This window comes from Sapajus apella, unplaced genomic scaffold (assembly GCF_009761245.1).
Source record: "Sapajus apella isolate SASKATOON/1434 unplaced genomic scaffold, GSC_monkey_1.0 scaffold25, whole genome shotgun sequence".
Lineage (NCBI taxonomy): Eukaryota > Metazoa > Chordata > Mammalia > Primates > Cebidae > Sapajus > Sapajus apella.
The window spans coordinates 24,545,610-24,555,631 of NW_022436965.1; the positions used below are offsets into that span (position 1 = coordinate 24,545,610).

The window sequence follows — 10,022 nt, forward strand, 5'->3', positions numbered from 1 at the left end:
TGCTTTCCTGATATACCTAATTTGTTGGGAGTTCTTATCATGGAAGGATGTTGAATTTTGTTAAATAATTTTTCTGCATCTATTAAAATACTCATATAATTTTTATTCCTTTTGTTAGTGTGGTGTATCACATTTATAGATTCGTGTATGTTGAACTATTCTTACATCTCCAAGAATAAATACCACTCAATCATGGTGTATGAACCCATAAATGTGCTGATAATTTCAGTTTGGTAGTATTTTGTTGACCATTTTTTGTATCTATATTCATCAGAGTTATTGGCCTGTAATTGTCTTTTATTATAGTGTCCTTTGGTATCAGGGTAATGCTGGGCTTGTAAAATGAGCATGGAAGAATTCCTTTGCTTTAAGTTTTTGGAAGAGTTTGTGAAACATTGGCATTAATTATTCTTTAAATGCTTGGTAGAGTTCATGAGTGACACAATCAGTTTCTGAATTTTCATTTTGGGGAGGTTTTTAACTACTGATTCAATATTCTTATTATTGATCTGTTTAGATTTTATATTTTCTCATGATTCAGTGTTAGTAGGTTGTATGTTTCAAGGAATCTGTCTGTTTCTGCAGGTTATCCAATTTGGCGATGCATAATTGTTCATAGTGGTCTCTTGTATCTGTTGTATTTATGTGGCATCAGTTGTGATGTCTTCTCTTTCATTTATAATTTTATTTATTTGAGTCTTACATCTTTTTTCTTACTCTTGCTAAATGTTTGTCAATTTTGTTTACTTTTTCAAGAAAACAAGCCTTAGTTTCATTTCTATTGTTTTTCTATTTTATTTCTGTTTGATCTTCATTATTTCCTTTTTTTCTAATAACTCTAGGCTTACTTTGTTCTTTTTCATTTTGTGAATGTAATTTTAGGTTTTCTTATTTGAGCTCTTTATTTTCCCTTATTGTAGGCACTATTTCTGTAAACTTTCCTTTTTAAACTGCCTTTACTGCATCTCCTAAAGCTTATGTTGTCTTTCCAATTTTATTTTTCCCAAAATATTTTTTGATTGCCTTCTTGATTTCTTCTTTGAATTGTTGGTCATTTATGAGTGTGTTGTTTTAATTTCCAAATATTCAAAGATTTGTAAATGTTCCAATTTTTCTTCCATCATTGATTTTTTAGTTCACATTACTGTGATCAGAAAATGTATTTGATGTGATTCTCATTTTTACAAATTTGTTCATACTTGTTTTGTGGCCTAACACAAGGTCTGGAAAAAAAGGTGTAGTCTACTGTTGTTTAAAGGAAAACTCTGAATATGTTTGTTAGGTCCATTTGGTTTATAGTTTTGTTCAAATCTTCTGTTTCCTTATTGATTTTTTTTTTCCCCTGGATGATTTATCTGGTCCTGACAGTGGGTACTGAAGTTCTCTACTATTATTGCTGTCTACTTTCCCCTTACATTTTGCTAATATTTGCTGAACATATTTAGGTGCTACAATGTTGGGTGCAGACATATTTACAGCTGTTATATCCTCTTGATAAAGTGGCTCCTTTACCATTATATAACGACTTCCTTTGTATCAAGTGAATGCTTTTGACTTAAAGCCTATTTTGTCAAAGTATAGTGACATGCTTGTTCTCTTTTAGTTACTGTTTGAATAAGATGTCTTTTCCCATCCCTTCACTTTCAGCTTGTGTGTATTCTTAAAGCTAAAGTATTTCTCGTAGGCAACATACATAGTTGAATATTGCTTTTTCACCTGTTCAGCCAGTTTATGCCTTTTGATTAGAGAAATAATCCATTTACATTTAAGGTAATTATTGATGGTTACATTTAAAGTAATTAAATGGTAATTTATCAATAAGTAACAATAGTAATTTTTCCAATAATTACTTGAAATGTAAATGTAAATGGATTTACATTTAAAGTGATTATTGATAAATTACTATTGCTGTTTTGTTCATTGTTTTCTGATAGCCATTTCTCTGTTCCTGTCTTCCCTTATTGGCCTCTTTTTGTGATTTAACTTTTTATTTTTGCAATTGCATGCTTTAATTCCTTTTTCTTTGAGTGTGTTTTCTACAGGTTTTCTTTCTGTAGCTGCTGTGGGGTTTATATAAAACATTTTATAGTTATTATAGTCTATTTTAAGCTGACAACTTCAACTGCATTTAAAACCTCTACACTTTATATTTTCTTCTCCCGACATTTCATGTCATTGGATGTCATAATTTATATCTTTTTGTGTTATGTATCCATTAACAAATTATTGTAGCTATACTTCTTAACATTTTTGTTTTTTAACTTTTATACAAGTTAAAAGTAATCCACACATGTCCAATACAGAATTAGAACATTCTTAATGTGATTCTATTCTTAACTTTACAATGAGTTTTATTTATTAATGTCCAACATTTATTTTAGGTTCAGTGGGTACATGTGCATTTTTGTTACATGAGTAAGTTGCATGTCATGGGGATTTTGTGCACTGATAATTTTCTTTGCAAGCTTGCTAGCATCTGTTGCTTTTTGACTTTTTAATAATAGTTACTCTGATTGGTGTAAGAAGTTATCTCATTGTGGTTTTGATTTGCATTTCTCTAATTATTACTGATATTGAGCATTTTTCATATGTCTTGTTGGCTGTGCTTATGTTTCTTTTGAGAAGTGTATGTTCGTGCTCATGTTCTTTGCCCACTTTTTATTGGGGTCGTTTGTTGATTTGTTTAAGTTCCTTGTAGATTCTAGATAAGAGACCTTTGTCAGATGCATAGGTTGCAAATATTTTTCTCCCATTCTTTACATAGTCTGTTTACTCTGTTAATAGTTTTTGTTTTGTTTTGTCTTGTTTTTTTTTATTTACTTGGCCCTGCTCAAGCAGGACTTCAAAAAATTTGCTAACTAACTCCATCTGTTCCTTTTCATGAAAACCTTTAATAAAAGGCAACAGATTTATTCACTCCGAAGAGAAACCAGAAAAATAGTTTCTTATGCCATGCATAAATTTAATTAGGTCTCACTTGTCAATTTTTGTTTTTGTTACAATCACTTTTGGAGTTTTTGTTATGAAATCTTTGCCAGTTCTATGTCCAGAATGGTATCTCCTATGTTTTCTTCAAGGGTTTTTATAGTTTTAGGTTTTACATTTGAGTCTTTAATCTATCTTGAGTTGATTTTTTTACATAGTGAAATAAAGTGGTCCAGTTTTAATTTTCTGCATATCTTATTCCAGGATCATTTATTGAATAGGGAATCCTTTCCCCATTGCTTGTTTTTGTCAACTTTGTTAAAGATCAGATGGTTGTAGGCATGCAGCTTTATTTCTGTGCTGACTTATTCCATTGGTGTATGTGTTTGTTTTTGTACCGGTACCATGATGTTTTGGTTACTATAGCCTTGTAGTATAGTTTGAAGTTGGATAGTGTAATGCTTCTGGCTTTTCTTTCCCACTAAGGATTGTTTTGAGTATTTAAGCTCTTTCTAGGTTCTGTATATATTTTAGAAGAGTTTTTTTCTAATGCTGTGAAAAATAACATTGGTTAGTGTTACAAAAATAGCATTGAATCTGTAAGTTGCTTTAAGCATTATGACCATATTATCAATATTGCTTCTTCTATCCATGAGCATGAAACGTTTTTCCATTTGTTTGTGTTATCTCTGATTTCTTTCAGCAGTGTTTTGTAATTCTTATTGTAAAGATCTTTCATCTCCCTGGTTAGTTGTATTTCTAGGTATTTTTTTTTCTTTTCTGACTAATATGAATAAGATTGTATTCTTTATTTTGCTCTAAGCTTGAACATTATTGGTGTGTAAAAATACTACTGATTTTTGTACATTGCTTTTATATCTTCCAACTTTGTTGAAGTTGTTTATCAGATCTAGAAGGTTTTGGGCAGACACTGTGGAACTTCCTAAGTATAAAATAATATCATTTGTAAATAGAGATAATTTGAATTCCTCTCTTCCTCTTTGAATTTTAAAATTTCTTTTTCTTGCCTGATTATTCTGGCTAGAACTTCCAGTACTATACTAAATGTGAGTGGTGAGAGTAGGTATCCTTGTCTTGTTCTGGTTTTCAAGGGAACTGCTTTTAGCTTTTGCCTGCTCAATATGACATTGTTTGTAGGTTTTTCATAGATGACTCCTATTATTTTGAAGTATATTCCTTTGAATCCTAATTTTTGAAGATTTTTAACATCAAGGGATATTGAATTTTATTGAAAGCCTGTTCTTTGTCTATTGAGATAATCATGTGGTTTTTGTCTTTAGTTCTGTTTATGTGATGAATCACATGTATTGATCTGCATATGTTGAACCAACCTTGCATCCCAGAGCTAAAGCTTACTTGATCATGGTGGTTTTTTGATATATTGCTGGATTTGATTTGCTAGTATTTTGTTGAGGATTTTTACCATGTATGTTTATTAAGGATATTGACCTGAAGATTTCTTTTTTGTTGTGTCTTTGCAAGGTTTTGGTATAAAATAATGCCAGCTTCATAGAATGAGTTAGGCAGGAGTCCCTCTGCCACAATTTTTTGGAATAATTTCAGTAGAATTTGTACTAGCTCTTTTTTGTACATCTGCTAGAATTCAGCTGTGCATCTGTCCAGTCCTGAACTTTTTTTGGTTGGTAGGCTTTTTATTACTCATTTAATTTCAGAATTCACTGTTAATCTGCTCAGGGTTCCCATTTTTTTCCTGGTTCAATCTTGGGAGGTTGTATGTTTCAAGGAATTTATCAGTTTCTTCTAGATTTTCTAGTTTGTGTGCTCAGAGGTGCTTATAATAGTTTATAAGGATTTAAAAAATTTCTGCAAAGGCTGGGTGTGGTGGCTCACACCTATAATCCCAGCATTTTGGGAGGCTGAGGTGGGTGGATCACCTGAGGTCAGGAGCTCAAAACCAGCCTGGCAAACATGGTGAAACTCTGTATCTACTAAAAATAAAAAAAAAAAATTAGCTGGACTTTGTGGTGGGCACCTGTAATCCCAGCAACTTTGGGAGCCTGAGGCAGGAGAATTGCTTGAACTCAGGAGGTGGTGGTTGCGGTGAGCCAAGATTGTGCCATTGTACTCCAGCCTGGGTGACAAGAGGGAATCTCTGTCTCAAAAACAACAACAACAACAAAAAAAACCATTCTGTAGGATTGGTGATAGTGTCCCTTTTGTCATTCTTGATTGCATTTAAAAAGAATTTTCTCTTTTCCTTTATTAGTCTAGATAGAGGTTTATCAATCTTATTTATTCTTTCAACAAACAAATTTTGGTTTTATTGATCTTTTGTATTTTTTTTTTTGCCATCTCAATTTCATTCAGTTCAGCTCTTGTTTTGGTTATTTCTTTTCTTCTGTTAGTTTTGAGGTTAGTTTCTTCTTTCTGTAATTCCCCTAGGTGTGATGTTAGGTGGTTAATTTGAGATCTTTCTAGCTTTTCAATATAGGTGTTTAGCACATAGACTTTTTATCTGAATACTACTTTAGTTGTATCCTAGGGATTCCAGTATGTTGTATCTTTCTTTTCACTAGTTTCAAGGAATTTCTTGATTTCTGCCTTAATTTAATTGTTTACCCAAAAGTCATTCAGGAGCAGGTTGTTAAATTTTCATGTAATTGTATGGTTTTGAGAGATCTTCTAGTATTAATTTCTGTTTTTATTATGCTGTGGTCCAAGAGTATGATTGGTATGATTTTTATTTATTTTAATTTGTTGAGAATTGCTTTATGGATTGGCATGTGGTCAATTTTAAAGTATGTGCCATGTGCAGATGAGAAGAATGTATATTCTGCTGTTGTTGGGTAGGGTGTCCGGTAGATGTCTTTTAGGTTGATTTAGTCAGAAGTTGAGTTTAGGTACCAAATGTCATTGTTAGTTTTCTGTCTCAATTATGTGTCTGATACTGTCAATGGGGTGTTGAAGTCTCCCACTATTATTGTGTGTTTGTCTATGTCTCTTTGTAGGTCTCTAAGAACTTGTTATATGAATCTGGGTGCTCCAGTGTTGGGTGCATATATATTAGGATAGTTAAGTCTTCTTTCTGAATTGAACCCTTTCCAATTATGAAATGGCTTTCTTTGACCTTTCTATCATTATTGGTTTAAAGTATGTTTTGTGTGGAATAAAATAGCAACCCTGGCTCTTTTTAGTTTTCTATTTGCTTGATAGATTTTCTCTATCCTTTTACTTTGAGCCTATGGGTGTCATTGAATGTGAGCTGGGTTTCTTCAAGACAGCATACAATTGAGTTTTGTTTCTTTGTCCAACTTGCCACACTGTAGCTTTTAAGTGGGTCATTTAGCATGTTTACATTCAAGATTGGTATTAATGTGTGCAGATTTGATCCTGTTATGTTTTCGTGTTTTTAGCTGCTTGTTATGTAGACTTGACTGTATAGTTGCTTTACAGTGTTAATGGTCTGTGTACTTAAGTATGTTTTTGTGGTTGCTGGTAATAGTCTTTTGTTACCATGTTTAGCATTCCTTTAAAGACCTCTTGTAAGGCAGTTCTGGTAGTAATAAATTCCCTTAGCATTTGCTTGTCTAAAAGGAATTTTATTTCTCCTTTGTTTTTGAAGCTTAGTTTGGCTGGATATAACATTCTTGGTTGAAATTTCTTTTCTTTTAGATGCTGAATATAGGTCCCCAATTTCTTTTGGCTTCTTCTGAAAGGTTTGCTGTTAGCCTGATGGTGTTCCCATTTTATGTGACCTCACCCTTCACTCTAGCAGTCTTTCATATTTTTTCTTTCATTTTGATCTTGGAGAACTTGATAACTATGTGTCTTGGGAATGGTTGTCTTATACAGTATCTTGCAGAGGTTCTCTGAATTCTCTGAGTTTGAACATCAACCTTTCTAGTGAGGTTGGGAAAATTTTTGTGAACAATATTTTCAAATATATTTTCCAAGTTGCTTGCTGTTTCTTCCTCTCAGGTATACCAATGAGTTGTAGGTTTTGTCTCTTTACGTAAACCCATCTTTCTCAAAATTTTTATTCATTCTTTTTTATTCTTTTTATTTGTTTCTGACTGACTGAAATAATTCAAAATGGTTTTCAGGCTCTGAAATTCTTTCCTTAGATTGGTCTATTCTGCTTTTGATACCTCTGATTGTATTGTGAAAATCCTGCAGTGAGTTTTTCAGCTGCATAAGCTCAGCTTGGTTCTTTCTTAAAGGGCTATTTTGTCTTTCACTCCTGTACCCTTTTACTGGATGCCTTAGATTCTTTGAATTATGTTTCAATTTTCTCCTAAATCTGGATGATCTTCATTGCCTTCCACCATCCTGCATGCTGACCTAGGGGATGCTTCCTTCTGCTCTCAATCTCTACATCTTCATCACCAAAGAGAACCCACTTCTTAAGAAGAGAGTCTGACTGTTTAAGTTGCCAGAGTTTTTGTGCTATTTTATTTTCCCATCTGGGTGGGCTGATTTTCCTTTAATCTTTTATTGTTGTTGAAAGCTTTATTTGTATACACTTAGGATAAATGAAAATTTTATGATTTAGCTAAAACTTCATTCTTTGAAAAGTAATATTTTACACAAGGAGAAGTTAAGGGTACTGGCTCCAAAGACAAAGCCTAAATTCAAGCCCAGTTTCACCATTTACACCAGTCTCCTGGTTTTACATAGTTTCCTTATGACATAAGGTACTCAATGACACATGCCCAGCACACAGTAAGTGCTCTGTAAGTGTTGACACTACGAATTTAAGCAGCACCACTGGTAAACTAAGTTCAGATATCAGAGGTGGATACTATTTATACAGTTGAGGTGATGCCATGGTGAAATTTTTAGATCAAGAGGCATTTGGGAAACATGAGAATGGAAGAGGAAATGGCACCTGGAAATAAATGTTAAAGGAACCTATTTTATAATATAGCAGTGTCTGGACTTCTAGAATAGTAAAAAGGGAGGCTGTGGTAAAGAAGATAAAAGCCCTCCCACCACCCAGCATGCTGAACTAGGGGATGCTTCCTTCTACTCTGTGGTTAGACCCTCCAGATGGCAAAAAATGAAAAGAAAGCACATTCTTCATTCTTCAACCTAAATCATCCCCTTGGCTTAATCTCTATACCTTCATCACCAAGGAGAACCCACTTCTTTTATCTAAAAGGTCTGCTGTTCACATAGGTAAACACGACTGCAAAGGCTCTCCATTCATCTGAATGAAGATGCCAAAAAAGAACTTTTATTGGAGGTTTGTTTGTTGCATTCAAATTATACAATGTAAGTGGTAAAAAGTATACATTATGCAAAACCCCCACATCATGTATTTCCTCTAAATTCACAGTACAAAGCAAATTATGGAAATTATGTGGTAGGGAATCAACAATGGCACATTTTCTTCTTCCTTAAGGAAAGTCACATCAGTCATTAATATTTATTTTCCTGTGAAGTTCATTGCTCTGATTTTTCAGGGCTCCTTCAACTCTTTTTTTGTTTTGTTTTGTGTTTTGAGACAAAGTCTGACTCTATCACCCAGGTTGGAGTGCAGTGGCACAATCTCAGCTCACTGAACCCTCCGCCTCTCAGGTCTAAGCAATGCTCCTGCCTCAGCCTCCCGAGTATCTAGGACTAAGGCCCCTACCACCAGACCTGGCTTTTTTTTTTTTTTTTTTCTTTGGTAGAGAAGGGGTTTCACCATGTTGGCCAGGCTGCTTCTGAACTCCTCACCTCAAATGATCTGCCTGCCTTGGCCTCCCAAAATGCTGGGATTATAGGTATGAGCCACCATGCCTGGCCTCTTGCTTCAATTTGTAAACTCCAGAAAACTAAGGAGTAGAAAAATGACTCTCATCCGTAGGATTTGACATTCCAACCTTTCATTTACTTGGCAAATAGATACTGAAATCTGACAAATTTCAGGCTTTGCACCCTCCCTCTCTTTGAGAGTTGGCCGATGGCTTCAGTAAGAGTAAGCTGGAAGCTGTAACACATGCATTTACTTAACTTTATTTAATATTTTCCTTTTTTAAACTGTAGATTCAGATATGACTATACAATTGTACTTTTCTAAATATTTTTTTCTTCTGCAGTTACAAACCCTTCATCTGAGATGGTGTAGGTATGAAATAGAAATTGAAAAAAGGCAAATTATTCTATTTTCATTAGAAATTTAACTTCAGTACTGTTTCTATCACAGGATTATTTTCACAAACCATAAAACTAATCTACAAAAAGCTATTACTGGTCTTTTTGCTTTACTAATTGGTAAAACTTCCACAAAATTTTAATCAGTAGCAAACCATGTAACAAACTTGTGTTTTAACATAAAGCTATGACTATTTGAGAATACTTTTGGTTAAACTTCATACAAAAAAGAAGTGAAAAAGTGTAGGAAAATAGATCCTTTTTTTGCTTCAACTCACAAATGGCAGATTTGCAGTGGGCTAGAACAGAAACAGCAGGGCTTTTCAGAAACTCCAGTATTTTAAAGACAAGTTCTCAATATTTTGCCCAGGCTGGTCTCAAACTCCTAGACTCAAGAGATCCTCCTGTTCCTGCCTCCAAAGTAGGTGGGATTATAGAGCATGTGCCACTTTGCCCCACTCAGGTCTTTTGATTAAGCTACCGATAAAGGCTAAGCGCATTCAGACTTATAAAATCCTTGAATGAGACTCCTCTCAATTCAGGGTAGCATGATGTCATCTCTGAAGTTGTTCCTCAAGATAAAGAGAGAGCAGATGGCCAGGACTAGAGCATGATCCACAACAAGGCTAAGTGAATGGGTATAAAGTATAAGGCAGCAGCTTTCTACCTCTAGGGGACATCAGAAATACCTGCATCTTTCTAAACATACGAGGGCTTGGACCTCATTCCCCTCCAAAGGTGGAGCTCTAGGCAGGTAGGTCTTGCCAAAGTTTAGTTGGCAATTCTGATGTGTGCCACAGAGAACAAACTATTGGTGCAGTGTTTCTGCCAGGCAAATGCACAACCTTTATTTGGCGTAAGTGGAGATGATTTGTCAATGGTTCATTCTATAATATCACCACTGTAAGAATTCCTTCCTTTGTCTACCCTGGCTGCAGATTACCCAGCAATAGGCATGCATAAAATGTCAATTCCCT

General features: G+C 34.3%; 1 non-coding gene across 1 annotated transcript; it reads right to left on the reverse strand.

Moving 5' to 3' along the window:
* Positions 1-2,822: 2,822 nt before the first annotated feature.
* LOC116560330 lies at positions 2,823-2,937 on the reverse strand. Its single transcript, XR_004272914.1, has one exon. It is a non-coding gene; the product is annotated as a U5 spliceosomal RNA (small nuclear RNA).
* Positions 2,938-10,022: the final 7,085 nt, after the last annotated feature.